We start from the raw sequence: 14538 nt of genomic DNA, 5'->3' as shown, positions 1-14538 counted from the left end.
TGTGTGTAGAGTGTGTGTGTGTGTGTGTAGAGTGTGTGTGTGTGTGTGTGTGTGTGTGTGTGTGTGTGTGTGTGTGTGTGTGTGTGTGTGTGTGTGTGTGTGTGTACAGATGGGGTCTTGCTATGTTGCCCAGGTTGATCTCAAACACCCGGCCTCAAGCAATCCTCTCACCTTGGCCTCCCAAAGTCCTGGGATTACAGGCATGAGGCACCGCACCCAGTCTGAGCCCAAATCTTCCTATGTCTATATTGCTTTCCCTACAAATGCAAGAACCTAAAAAGACGTTCAGCCCAAGGCTACATCCCAACCACAAATACATAAAAACCACCGCAAACACAACTATGGCCTTCTCCATTCACTATCAGGGACTGAAATATTTGTTGTTGTTGTTGTTGCTGTACACATAATATTTTATATGTTCCTAATAATAATGCTGTGAATGAAGGATGGTAAATGTGCTTTGCCAGCTTTCAGAAACCTAGTACACAGAGAGGTTTATTAACTTTTCCAAATCTGCACAGCAAGATAAGGGGAGAAGTGGAACCAGAGTTGAGGTTAACTAGTACTTAAGTTGATTCTTCCCAAGAAATAAAAAATAAACTTGTAGGCCGGGCACAGTGGCTCACCCCTGAAATCCCAGCACTTTGGGAGGCTGAGGTGGGTGGATCGCCTGAGGTCAGGAGTTTGAGACTAGCCTGGTCAACATGGTGAAACCCCATCTCTAAAAATACAAAAATTAGCCAGGTGTAGTGGTGCACTCCCAGCTACTAGGGAGGCTGACGCATGAGAATTGCTTGAAACTGGGGGACAGAGGTTGCAGTGAGCCAAGACTGCACCACTGCCCTCCAGCTTGGGCAACAGAGCAAGACTCCGTCTCAAAAATGAATCAACAAATAAACACATTCATTAAGATACTTCTTGGCATTCATCATCATTCCCCAGACACCTGGAAAATAAGAAACTCTACCTTTTCTGTGCATGAAACCGAACTCTGCAATAAGAAGCCTTCTTGAGTCTGAATTTATTAGAAAATCTGCATTTATAACACACTGGATCTCTGTAGAATGTAACTTTGCGTCCAGATGAAAATATGGTTTCACAGCAAAATCATGGTATGAAAGCAAGATCATGTTCCAGACGGCATGCCCTCAATAGATACTATTTAGCACGTGCTTTGTCAGACATCACAGAGTACCTGGGAAGCAACAATACATAGAACTCCTTCTCCCTCCTGAGCCCACAGTCCAGTCAAAGAGAGGCAAAGAAACATCGGCAATGCCTGGCGAGAACACTGGGAGAGCCAGGTTCGGGCTGCAACAGGGGCAGAGCATGTGGAAGTTTCCCTCAGCCTGGCGCAGGTAGGGTAAACCTCCCCACAGGGGGACAGCTGTGAGGAGACTCTGACAGTGAATAGAAATCTTTTCAGCCATGCATCGTGTGACTCATGCTCATATTCCCAGTACTTTGAGAGTCTGAGGGGAGAGAATCACTTAAGGTCAGGAGGTCAGGACCAGCCTGAGAGTGAGACTAGATCTCTACAAAAAAAATTTTTTTTTTTTTTTGAGATGGAGTCTCGTCCTGTCACCCAGGCTGGAGTGCAATGGCGCAATCTCAGCTAACTGCAACTTCCACCCGGCTAATTTTTTGTATCTTTAGTAGAGACGGGCTTTCACCATGTTGGCCAGGCTAGTCTTGAACTTCTGACCTCGTGATCCACCCATCTCGGTCTCCCAAAGTGCTAGGACTACAGGTGTGAGTCACCGCACCCAGCCCCAAAAATTTTAAAAATAGACTGCCCATGGTAGTTCATGCCTGTCGTCCCAGCTACTCAGGAGGCTGAGGGGAATCGCTTCAGCCCAGGGGTTCAAGGCTGCAGTGAGCTATGATGGCACCACTGCACTCCAGCCTACGCAACAGAACAAGACCCTGTCAAAAAAAACAAAAAAAAACAAAAAAAAAACAGCTAGCACAGTGGATCATACCTCTAATCTCAGCACTTTGGGAGGCCAAGGCAGGAAGATCAATTGAGTCCAGGAACTCAACACCAGCTTGGGCAACACAGCAAGAACCTATCTCTAAAAAAATAAAGAAAAAACAAGAATCTTTTAGTTGGTGATTATGGTGCCCACATGGGCATTCCAGGCAGAAGAAACAGCTCAAGCAAGAGCAGGAGAGCAAACGAGGGCAGTGGAAACAGATCAGTGGCTGGGATAGAGGGGAGAAGGGGATGAAAACCCAGGAGAGAGCAGAGGACACTGAGTGTCCTGACCAGGGGTTAGGGCTTTGTCCTGTGGGCCTGGGGGAGCCAATGACAGGACTCTCAAATTTTGATCTGTGGCCGGGTGCAGTGGCTCACACCTGTAATCCCAGTGCTTTGTGAGGGTGAGGCAGGAGGATCATTTGAGCCCAGGAATCAAAACCAGCCTGGGCAACATAGCAAGACCCCATCTCTACAAAAGTAAAAAAATTAGCCAGGCATGTTGGCATGTGCCTATGGTCCCAGCTACTCAGGAGGCTGAGGTGGGAGGATCGCTTGGGCCCAGGAAGTTTAGGCTGCAGTGAACAGTGATCACACCACTGCACTCCAGTCTGGATGACAGAGAGAGACCCGGTCTCACAAACAAACACACACAAATTTGGATTTGTTAGAAAGACCACTTGGGCACGGGTGATAGGAGGCTGTCTGGAAACAAAGCCGATAAGGAGGCCACCTCAGAGGATCAAGTGAGTGGGGCAGAGGCCTGGCTGCTGGTGGGGAGAGAACATGGATGGGGCAGTGGGAGATGAGCCCAAAGCTGAAGTGAGGGGAGCAGTGCAGTGGACGCAGGGCAGGCTGGGGGAGGTGAGTGACATCTCTGCCCCGAGAAAACACACAAGCAGAAAGTTCAATACCACTTACCTGATGAAAACCTGCAATTGTTTCTGCTCCGTACCCGCTTTGAATAATGGGCTTCTCAAACTGGGTGTCCAGCTGCAGCTGAATCAACTCCAGGTGCCTGTAGTCATGATACCAAGAGTAGTAGCTGTTCACACGGATCATGTTCACATATGGAGCCTAGGACCAGAGCAGCTGAGCCCGTTCAGCGCCCAGAAGACCACATGATTCAGCACTCACACGCTTTAGGGGCTCTTCTGGCAGAGAAGGTAAGAAGGGGATGTAATCCAGACACTCTGGGAGGCTGAGGCAGGAGGATGCCTTGAGGCCAGGAGTTCGAGACCAGCCTGGGCAACACAGCAAGACCCCGGATCTAAAAATATAGTAGTAAGACAATGAACAGGGCACAGTGGCTCAGGCCTGTAGTCCCAGCATATTGAGAGGCCAAGGTAGGAGGAATGCTTGAGCACAGGAGTTTGAGACCAGCCTGGGCAACGTCATGCGACTCCATTTGTACAAAAATAAAAAATAAAAATAAAAAAATAACTAGAAGGGAAGAGCCACCTCTCAAGGCTGAGAACATCCAAGTTCACCAATTTAGATCCTGAAATTACCCTGCCTCACAGGCAGGAAACATGGTCACAAAGTGGCCCAAGGGAAGCAGGCCTGTGACTGCACCGACGTGGCAGCTGAAAAGGGCTGAGAGAAGCAGAGCAGCTGCCAACACGCAGTCCTCAGGCAAAGCCCAGGGCCCCCGCCACTGGAACTGACTCTTCTCCAGGCAGCAGTCCCATCACTGGGCTTCCCCTCACCTTGCTCTGGAGAAGCACTCCCATCTGAGGGGCCGATGCAGTCGTTCTCACAGAAAGTCTTTTTTTGTTTTGTTTTGGATACAGAGCCTCACTGTGTTGCCCAGGCTAGAACGCAGGGGCGCGATCTTGCTCACTGCAACCTCTGTCTCCCATGATCAAGTGCTTCTCGTGCCTCAGCCTCCCAAGTAGCTGAGATTAGAGGCGTGCGCCATCATGTCCAGCTAATTTTTTGTATTTTTTGTGGAAACAAGGTTTCACCAGTTGGCTGGGCTGGTCTCGAACTCCTGACCTCAAGTGATCTGTCCACCTTAGCCTCCCAACGTGCTGGGATTACAGGCGTAAGCCACCATGCCTGGTCATCACAGAGAATCTTGAGGCACCTTTCACGACGCAGCATTCACGAGGCAGCACTGTGGGCTGTAGAGGGCCTGAGAGTCCCACCTAGGAGCAGGGCAGAGATGACCGAGCCACCGGCAGCTTCAGCAAAGTGGTGCTCAGGGCTGAGCAGCAGAGGCTTCTGTGTCCAACTGGCTAGTTTCTAATGCATCCTGAACACACTTCTTTCTAGTAAGAATGCTGGCCAAGTGCAGTGGCTCACGCCTGTAATCCCAGCACTTTGGGAGGCCGAGGTGGGTGGATCACCTGAGGTCAGGAGTTTGAGACGAGCCTGGCCAACATGGCAAAATCCCATCTCTACTAAAAAATACAGAACTTAAGTCGGGCATGGTAGTGTGCACCTGTAATCCCAGCTACATCGGAGGCCGAGACAGGAGAATTGCTTGAACCTGGGAGGGGGAGGTTGCAGTAAGCCAAGATTGTATCTTTGAATTCCAGCCTGGGCAACAGAGCAAGACTCCATCTCAAAAAAGAATGCTAATGGCAGCTTGTGCCTGTAATCCCACCACTTTGGGAGGCCAAGGTAGGAGGATCACTTGAGCTCAAGGGTTTGAGACCAGCCTGGGCAATATAGTGAGATCCCATCTCTAAAAAATAATTTAAAATTAGCCAAGCACAGTGGTGCACACCTGGAATCCCAGCTACTCGGGACACTGAGGCAAGAGGATCGCTTGGGCCCAGGAATTCAAGGCTGCAGTGAGCTATGATCACACCACTGCACTCCAGCCAGGGCAATAGAGAAAGATCTTGCCTCTACAAAAGAAAAAGAAAAACGCAGGCTCCAACCCTGGAGTTACTGAATCGGGATCTCAGAATGCAGAGATTGCCATTTCAAAAAAACTTCCCCTAGAGATTCTGATCAGCCAGGTGTGGGCCAGATGAACTCTAAGCTCCCTTAAATCTTTGACATTTTATGAGTCTACTAAATCAAAGTGCAAAAAACTCTGAGTCCAAACTGAGCAAACAAATCCCACCTATGGGATTTGTCCTATGCCCAGCCTCCTTGTATTGAGAAAGCCACACTGCCTGGCAAGTAAGCAGGGAGAGAATTCTCACTAACCTAAAGATCATCTTTGAAAACAGACTGGCTGAGGCTCGGTGCGGTGGCCCACACCTGTAACCCCAGACCTTCGGGAGGCCGAGGCAGGAGGATCACTTGAGCCCAGGAGTTCAAGACCAGCCTGGGCAACATGGCGAGACCCTGTCTCTATCTTTTTAAGTAAGAAAACAAAATTTAAAAAAAAACCCAGATTGGCAGCTCATGGTCCTTTCCAGTTAGTTGTTCCATGATCAGGCTTCAGGACAAGCCCAGGCAAAGGTGGGGAAAAATGAGGGGGGGACCCCCAGGCTCACCCCTTTATCTGCTGCACAGTTGGAGTTGGTCACAAAGGTCACAGGCCGTGAGGGGTCCAAGACTTTGGTGTGAGCGATCACCATCCTGTCTACAAAAGGCAGAAGACAGGTTCCATCAGTCCAGGAATGGCTCAGACACCCTCCCATCCTCTCTGTCCCATCTTCCCCCACCAGAACACAACACGAGACCAGGCACAATGGCTCACACTGGTAATCCCTACACTTTGGGAGGCTGAGGCAGGTGTATCACTTAAGGTCGGGCGTTCAAGATCAGCCTGGCCAACATGGCGAAACCCCATCTCTACTACAAATACAAAAATTAGCCGAGCATGGTGGCACACGTCTGTAACACCAGCTACTCAGGAGGCTGAGGCACAAGAATCGCTTGAACCCAGGAGGTGGAGGCTGCAGTGAGCCAGGATCGTGCCACTGCACTCCAGCCTGGTCCACAGAGCAAGACCCTGTCTCGAAACAAACAAATGAACAAACAAAACAAAAAAGAAAGAAAAAAAAGGCATGAAGCCACTGCTTTCTTCCCTAACTTCAGATGTATTTTATGTAAGGGCACATGATCCTGTAGCCCTAGACTGAGCTCTCTAACATCACTCTTTCTTCCCCTGCCTCCGAATCCTGTCCCCCCAGAGGAGCAGCCACCTTTCCAGGTACACAGAGCTGAGGTCAGTGGGCTGAACACTGGCAAAAATGAGGTTGACTCCCTGAAACAGCTCTTGAACACAGGAGCGGATGGATGCAGATTTGGGTGGGATATTTACTAATGCATCAAGCAAACAGGGAGTGTGGGCTCTCAGATGAGAAGCTTCAAAGCCTTGTGACAGCCTGGCTGAACCACTCCAGCCTGGGCAGCTCCCTCCAATTCCTGCCCCGGAAATCAAGCATCTCCTCTGGCCACCTCCCAAAGAAGCCTGTGTCAGGCACCTGCTCCTGGAAGCCGGTGCTCTCCACCTTTGCAACAAAGGACCTGTCCACCCAGTCCTGCTGAGCACACTCCTGTGCCCCCCAGCTCTGAACTGTCCTTTGCCCAGGCTGGGACGACTTCTCAGAACCTTCTGCCTACTGCAGACTTGGCTCAGCCCAAAGCACTCCATGAAATCAGGGTGTGGCGTCTGCCTCAAGGAGCATTTCTACAACCTCTACTGCCTCTGCTGCAAGTAAAAAATCCACCTCTGAACGCTGAGTTAGAATTGCATGATTGTAAGGAAAAAAGGGAGGCCGGGTGCGGTGGCTCACACCTGTAATCCCAGCACTTTGGGAAGCTGAGGCAGGCAGATCACTTAAGGCCAGGAGTTCGAGGCCAGCCTGGCCAACATGGTGAAACCCCATCTCTATTAAAAATACAAAACTTAGCCAGGCACAGTGGCTCACGCCTGTAATCCCAGCACTTTGGGAAGCCAAGGCAGGCAGATCACCTGAGGTCAGGAGTCCAAGACCAGCCTTGCCAACATGGTGAAACACTGTCTCTACTGAAAAATGCTAAAGTTAGTTGGGCGTGGTGGCACGTACCTGTAATTTCAGCTACTTGGGAGGCTGAGGCTGGATAATCACTTAAACCTGGGAGGTGGAGGTTGCAGTTACCCAAGATTATGCCACTGCACTCCAGCCTGGGCGACAGAGTGAGAATCCACCTCAAAAAAAAAGGCCAACAATTAGCTGGGCATGGTGGCACACATCTACAATCCCAGCTACTTGGGAGGCTGAGGCAGGAGGATCACCTGAGCCTGGGAAGTTGAGGCTGCAGGGAGCTGAGATTGTGCCACTGCACTCCAGCCTCGGCAACCAGAGTGAGACCCTGTCCAAAAAAAACAAAAAACAGCCCAGGCGCAGTGGCTCATGCATGTCTCTAATCCTGGCTACTCAGAAGGCTGAGCCAGGAGAATCACCTGAACCCGGGAGGCGGAGGTTTTAGTGAGCCAAGATTGTGCCACCACACTCCAGCCTGGGCGACACAGCAAGACTCCATCTCAAAAAAAAAGAAAGCAAGCAAAAGAAAACCATAATTTGGGTGGGTAGATATTTGGTCCCCTGAACTGTCCGGGTATGGGCAGCCCTCCCAAAGGGCTGAGACGGGCTGATCTTGAACAGCACACACCCACCCCAGTGAGCCACCTGCCTGGGTCTCCTTCCCAATCCAGCCCAGGGCAGGCAGGGGGCACTCACTTGAAGTAGTAGCCGGCAGATTCCAGGTAGCATGCAGGCTCCTTGGCCACAGACCACGTTACCATGGCAGGGTGTGTCCCTGCACACCAGTTCCTCCATCACCCGCATGTGGTGATGCAGACACGTTGTTGAAGAGCTGCCTGCGGGCCAGGAGGGAAGGGACAGAAGATCACGGTGAGGCCCGCGGGCTGGGAAGGCGGAGTGGGTGCGTGGTGGGGACTCATGGCAGCACCAGGCCCATGGAGGGACACTACTCATCGATGACCACAATCCCATAGCGGTCACGCATCTGCAGCACCTCCTCGGCGTAGGGGTAGTGGCTGGTGTGGAAGGCATTGGCACCAAGCCAGCGAAGCAGGTTGAAGTCCTTCTCCAGCAGCGGCCAGTCGAAGCCCTTCCCTCGGATCTAGGAGACAGCAGAGCCGAGTGACCCATGTCCCTGTCGAAGCTGCACTTCCTCCAACAGCCAGGACCCTGGAGAGCCACCCCACGAGCCCCCTCTCCAGCCCAAGCCTCCTCTCCAGCCCAAGCACCAGTTCCACCACAGGGCAGTTTGGAGCCATTTGCCTCATTGCCCTGAGCTGTGCTCAACTGCGGGACACAGGGAAGGCAAAAGTAGAAGGTGACCAGAAGCAGCCCCCACGAGGACCCAGGAGCCCCAACTCACGTCCACATCCTCATGCTTGTTGACGCCGTGGAAATATAAAGTTTTCCCATTGATGAGGAACTGGCTCTCGGTGACAGCCACAGTGCGGACCCCCACAGGGAGTGTGTAGAAGTCAGACACAGGCCTCAGTGACATCTGTGCAGTCAGCCGCACCTACGACAACCAAAGCGCCAGGTGTGAGCACCCTGACAGCCTGAGCCCCATCTGGCCTGCCCTTTGGCAGGAAGGCCCCTCATGCACCCCAGCAGCTGCCTCAGGGCTGCAAGCAGAGATGTAGCAAACAGAGGTTCTGCCCTTCCCTGGCTGACCCTGGGGACCTGCCCTTCAAAACTGGGCCTTCCCCTTGACCAGACAAGGTAGCTCATGCCTGGAGTTCCCACGCTTTGGGAAGCTAAGGCAGGAGGATCACTTGAGTCCAGGAGTTCAAGACCAGCCTGGTGACAGAGTGAGACCCCCCATCTCTAAAAATATTTTTTTTTTTGAGACAGTCTCACTCTGTCACCCAGGATGGAGTACAGTGACATGATCTCAACTCACTGCAGCCTCTGCCTCCCAAATTCAAGCAATTCTCCTGCCTCAGCCTCCTGAGTAGTTGGATTACAGGCGTGCACCACCATGCCCAGCAAATTTGCATTTTTAAATTTTTTTTTGAGATGGAGTCTCACTCTGTCACCCAGGCTGGAGTACAGTGGCGTGATCTCGGCTCACTGCAAGCTCTGCCTCCTGGGTTCATGCCATTCTCCTGCCCCAGCCTCCCGAGTAGCTGGGACTACAGGGGCCCACCACCACCAAGCCTGGCTAATTTTTTTTTGTATTTTTAATAGAGACGGGGTTTCATCGTGTTAGCCAGGATGGTCTTCAAATCCTGGCCTCAAGCGATCCAGCCACCTCGGCCTCCAAAAGTGCTGGGATTACAGGTGTAAGCCACCATGCCCAGCCTACAAAAAAGGTTTTTTTTAATTAGCCAGGCATGGTGGCATGTGCCTGTAGTCCCAGCTACTCAGCAGTCCAGGTAGGAGGATTGCTGCAGCCTAGGAGCTCAAGGCTGCAGTGAGTTGTAATCAGGCCATTGCACACCAGCCTGGGTGACAGAGTGAGACCATCTCAAAAAAAAAAAAAAAAAACCTGGGCCTCCCACCAAGGGTAGGAAACATCAGAGGACCATGCCTGCCCATTCACCTGTCCTGGGCTCCTGCTGAAGCCAGGGCCACCAGATGGTGGCAAAAGACCTCCCTTAAGCAAGTCCCAAACCACCATTACCTCCAACGAGTACAGATAGGTGGAGCATTCGTGCATCAAGTATGGCGACCAGAGGCTGGCACCCGGCACCTTCAGCTGGCCCTGGGTCCTGGCTCCCTTGGCCACGACTTTGTTTTCTGCATCCAGAAGAGGCACTTCCAACTCGAACTGGTTACTGCACTTGATGGAGATCTGGTAATTCACCAGCCCTGCAGGAGGCAAGAAATACCAGGGCTGAGGGAGGGACACGACCTGGGCCACACAAATGGGAGTGTCCTGCAGTCACCACTCCCAGGCAGTCACTTGTTTCTGTTGCTTTTTTAAAACTTTTAATTTTTTTTTTTTTTGAGATAAAGTCTCGCTCTGTCCCCCAGGCTGGAGTGCAGTGGCGTGATCTCGGCTCACTGCAACCTCCACCTCCTGGGTTCAGGTGATTCTCCTGCTTCAGCCTTCCAAGTACATGGGATTTTAGGCGTGCACCACCATGCCCAGCTAATTTTGTACTTTTTAGTAGAGATGGAGTTTTGACATGTTGGCCAGGCTGGTCTCCAACACCTGACTTCAGGTGATCCTCCTGCCACGGCCTCCAAAATTGCTGGGATTACAGGTGTGAACCCCCACGCCTGGCGCTTTTTTTTTTTAATTTAAAAAAAGATTTTTTTGGCCAGGCAACATGGTCATACCTGTAATCCCAACACCTGGGGAGGCTGAGATGAAAGGATCGCTTGAGCCCAGGAGTTCAAGATCAGCTTTGGTGACATATTAAAACCACTTCTTCCATAAAAATACAAAAAACTAGCCAGGCATGGTGGTGCATGCCTGCATTCCCAGCAGCCCTAGCTACTCGGGAGGATGAAGTGGGAGGATTGCTTGAGCCAGGAGTTCAGGGCTGCAGTGAGCTACGATCTTGAGACAGGGTAGGTAGTCAAGGAAGTGACCGTGTCCTTTGGACATGCCAATCACGGCGCTGAGACAGGTGACGTGTAAACAAGCAAGTACAGCTACTGCGCATGTGCACCAAGAGGACGACCCAGAGCTTGCTTAGAGTAACACCTCTTCCCAGCTCCTTAGGAATTCATCATGTAAGACTCCCAGTGTCTCCCCAGTAATAATCAGCACTGTCTCAGCCTTACAGGCAGCGTGCCCTGAATTCTGTCTCTCTCACGGTGAACCGTGTATTTTGTACTTCATTATATTTTCTGAGACGGAGTCTTGCTCTGTCACCCAGGCTGGAGTACAGTGTTGCAATCACAGCTCACTGCAACCTCCACCTCCTGGGTTCAAGCAATTCTCCCATGTCAACCTCCTGAGTAGCTGGTATATTTCAGGCACATGCCATCATGCCCAGCTAATCTTGGCCAGGCTGGGTTGAACCCCTGAGCTCAAGTGATCCACCCACCTCAGCCTCAGAAAGTGCTAGGATTACAGGCACGAGCCATTGCATCCAGGCTATTCTGAACTTAACTGTCAAAACACTTTTTCCTTTGCAATAAATTGCTGTATGCTGCATCGTCTTTGCTGTGCGATTCTTGTTTAAATTCTTATTTACTTATTTATTTTATTTATTTTTTGAGACAGGGTCTTACTATGTTGCCCAGGTGAGTCTCCAACTTTCGGCTCAAGTCATCCGCCCACCTTGGCCTCCCAAAGTGCTGGGATAACACGCATTAGCCACCACACCCAGCCTAAATCCCTTTAAACTTAGAACTGCGGCCCCACAACAGCTGTCAATAATCTCACCACCGCACACCAGCCTGGGAGACAGCGCAAGGCTTCATCTCAGAAAAAGAAAAAGATATATTTTAAAAAAGAAAAAAACTTAAAAAAAATTTTTTTTTCCTTAAAGACAGAGTATCCCAGCCGGGCATGTGGGTCACGCCTGTAATCCTTACACTTGGGGAGGCCGAGGCGGGTGGATCATCTGAGGTCAGGAGTTCAGGACCGGCCAGGCCAGCAATGGTGAAACTCCATCTCTACTAAACAAAATACAAAAATTAATCAGGCATGGTGGTGGGTGCCTGTAATCCCAGCTACTCGGGAGGCTGAGGCAGGAGAATCGCTTGAACCCGTGAGGTGGAGGTTGCAGTGAGCCAAGATCCCACCATTGCCCTCCAGCCTGGGTGACAGAGCGACAATCTGTCTCCAAAAAAAGACAGGGTCTCCCTCTGTTGCCCAGACCGGAGTGCAGTGGCATGGTCATAGCTCACTGCACCCCTGACCTCCCAGGCTCCAGTGATTCTCCTGCCTCAGCAGCTGGGACTAGCAGCACACATCACCATGCCTGGCTAATTTTTTAATTTTTTGTGGTGATGGTCTCGCTATGTTGCCCAGGCTGGTCTTCAACTCCTGGCCTCAAGTGATCCTCCCACCAGGGCCTCCTTGCAAAGAGCTGGGTTGACAGGAGTGAGCCACTGTGCCCGGCTCCCCGAAACTACCTGTTCCTTAAACACAATGTGTATCAAGGGGAGCTGGAGTGAGAGCAGCACCATGGGGAAGGGACAGCATGGCCACCCTGAGCTGTGTGATGTTAGGCCAGACCCCTCTTCTCCAAGCAAGGTCAAACACATGGGTGATTTTGGGAGCCTGTGCCCACTCAGACCGGCTGGATTTTACCTTCGTAGGTGGATGGGAACCTGTGAGGGTTTAGAGAAGCTGGGAGCACCTTTTTCCTGGGAGAGCTTTCCAAACAGGGAACAAACAGAGCCACCCTGGGCCCGCTGAGGGAGGATCCTACCAGAAGCCCTCACCACTGTCATGCTCCACGCTGGTGGTGACGGTGATGTCGTCGATGTAGGTGGTGGGTGTCGTCTACAGAAGCACAGCCCGCTGCAGTCCCGCGTAGCTGAAGAAGTCCACTCTGTGAAGGCCACCCTGTCCCTAGCAAGAAGACCACGGGGTGGGATGGGAAGGTGGGTGGGTGTGGTGGAGACAGGATGGTACCCACTTGGAGGTGTGGGTCATGTAGCGGATGGTCCCTGGTGGCAGGGTGGAGGGGGTGAGCATGTTGTTGATGGTGATAGCGATGGGGAGGCAGGAGGCCAGGGGCACCACCTAGACCAGGCTGCTGGTGTCTGCCCTTCATGCTCTAGTGTGTCAACCCCATTCACCCACTGCAGGCACAGGGGATAAGGGGAGGGGGCGGCAGGTCAGGGCAAGAGGCGGGGCCCTGCTATCAGGCACTCCCTCACATAACCTGCAGCATGGGGCTCAGGGGCCTGCCAGCCAGATGGGAAGAATGACATCCCAATAGGGTAGATCTGGCCACCTATCCCCCTACACAGCGCACAGCCCCCTGGGCAGGGGAGTGTCCCCTACTGCCCCACCCCAGGAGACAGGCTGTGGGGTGGTAGATGGAGGTCCCATGCTGTTCAGCAGCCGTGCGCACTCAACCCGCCCTGCCTGCTCCTGGCCGCACTGACCACAACAGCATAGGAGTGGGCACTGCCAATTCTCAGCACCACTCTTGTGCGCAGGTCCTGGGTCCATCGCTCTGGCAGAGTCACCTCCCGTTTGTACCACACCCAGCCAACAAAATGCCACAGCCACCAGTCCTGGCCGATGTCGTTGAAGCTGGAGAGAACTCACATGTCCAGGGTGGGGCCCGACTGCAGAGAGAAGGGCCAGGCTCACCTCTTAGGCCCCCAAAGAGATCCGGGACCAATATGCTTCACAGCTGTGTCCCCAGGCCTAGTGTAAGCCCTGACACATAGCGGGGACTCTGCGGAATCGACAGAAAACTTGCTGATGACAGGTCAACTGCCAAGGCAGTTTGTGTACCTGGGCCAGTGGGGCCAGGAGTTCCTCCTCGGAGTGGATGGGCCCAATATCTCCTGAGACAGGGGACAGCCCAGGGCCACATCCAAGCCTGAGGCAAGAGGGTTCAGACCCATGACTAACAGACAGATGACCCACTGCCTGTCACAGGGAGGAAGGCTGGTTGGGGGATGGGGGGACTTTGCTTAGGACACTGTGAGTGGGGTGCATGCTGGCACCCAGCCCTCTCCTCTCTTCCTCCTGTACTGAATGCCACAAAGTCAGAAAAAGAGGATATAGACCAGGAAAAAGCGGCCCAGACATCATCTGGTGCCACTTCTCTGCTGACCACACCCAAGTCAGGAGGGGAACAGGGGTGGCATCCTTCGCCTGATGTCACATCCCGTCCTCTATCTGAACCTTGAAAACCAACGGACCTTCCTGCCTTGGCAGAGTTGACCTCAGGATGTCTTATCTGTCCCCTCCTCCTGATCCCCGGGCCCAGCTCTCTGTAACACATGACACTCTGGCAGGATGAGTGTCTGGGTGGCTCATGCTTGTAATCAGCGCTTTGGGAGGTCAACGTGGGAAACTGTCTTGAGGTCAGAAGTTCGAGAACAGCCTGGACAATGTAGTGAGACCCTATATCTTCAAAAAAAAGTTTTTTGCTTTTCTTTTTTGAGACGGAGTCTTATTCTGTCGCCCAGGCTGGAGTGCAGTGGCGTGATCTCGGCTCACTGCAACCTCTGCCTCCCAGGTTCAAGCAATTCTTCTCCCTCAGCCTCCCAAGTAGCTGGGATTATAGGCATGTGCCATCATGACCAGCTAATTTTGTAGTTTTAGTAGAGATAGGGTTTCATCATGTTGGGCGGCGTGGTCTCGAACTCCTGACCTCATGTGATCTGCCCACCTCGGCCTCCCAAAATACTGGAATTACAGGCTTAAGCCGCTGCACCCGGCCCAGGCAAATTTTTTAAAAAACATTTATTTCAGAAATGGGGTCTCACTATGTTGCTCAGTCTGGTATCAAAGATCTTTTTTTTTTTTTTTTTGAGACGGAGTCTTGCTCTGTCACCCAGGCTGGAGTGCAATGGTGTGATCTCAGCTCACTGCAACCTCCACCTCCTGGGTTCAAGCGATTCTCCTGCCTTAGCCTCCTGAGTACCTGGGATTATGGGCACCCGCCACCACGCCTGGCTAATTTCTATATTTTTAATGCAGCTGGGGTTTCACCATATTAGGCTGGTCTCAAACTCCTGACCTCGTGA

At 52.1% G+C, this 14538-nt stretch overlaps 1 pseudogene; it reads right to left on the bottom strand.

Moving 5' to 3' along the window:
• LOC129040195 (beta-glucuronidase-like) overlaps positions 1–14538 on the bottom strand; it is a 63274-nt pseudogene that overhangs the window by 17723 nt on the left and 31013 nt on the right.

Source organism: Pongo pygmaeus, chromosome 6 (genome assembly GCF_028885625.2).
Source record: "Pongo pygmaeus isolate AG05252 chromosome 6, NHGRI_mPonPyg2-v2.0_pri, whole genome shotgun sequence".
NCBI classification, from domain to species: domain Eukaryota; kingdom Metazoa; phylum Chordata; class Mammalia; order Primates; family Hominidae; genus Pongo; species Pongo pygmaeus.
Note: the sequence above shows the minus strand (reverse complement) of the source record. Positions and strands in the feature narration are given on the sequence as shown.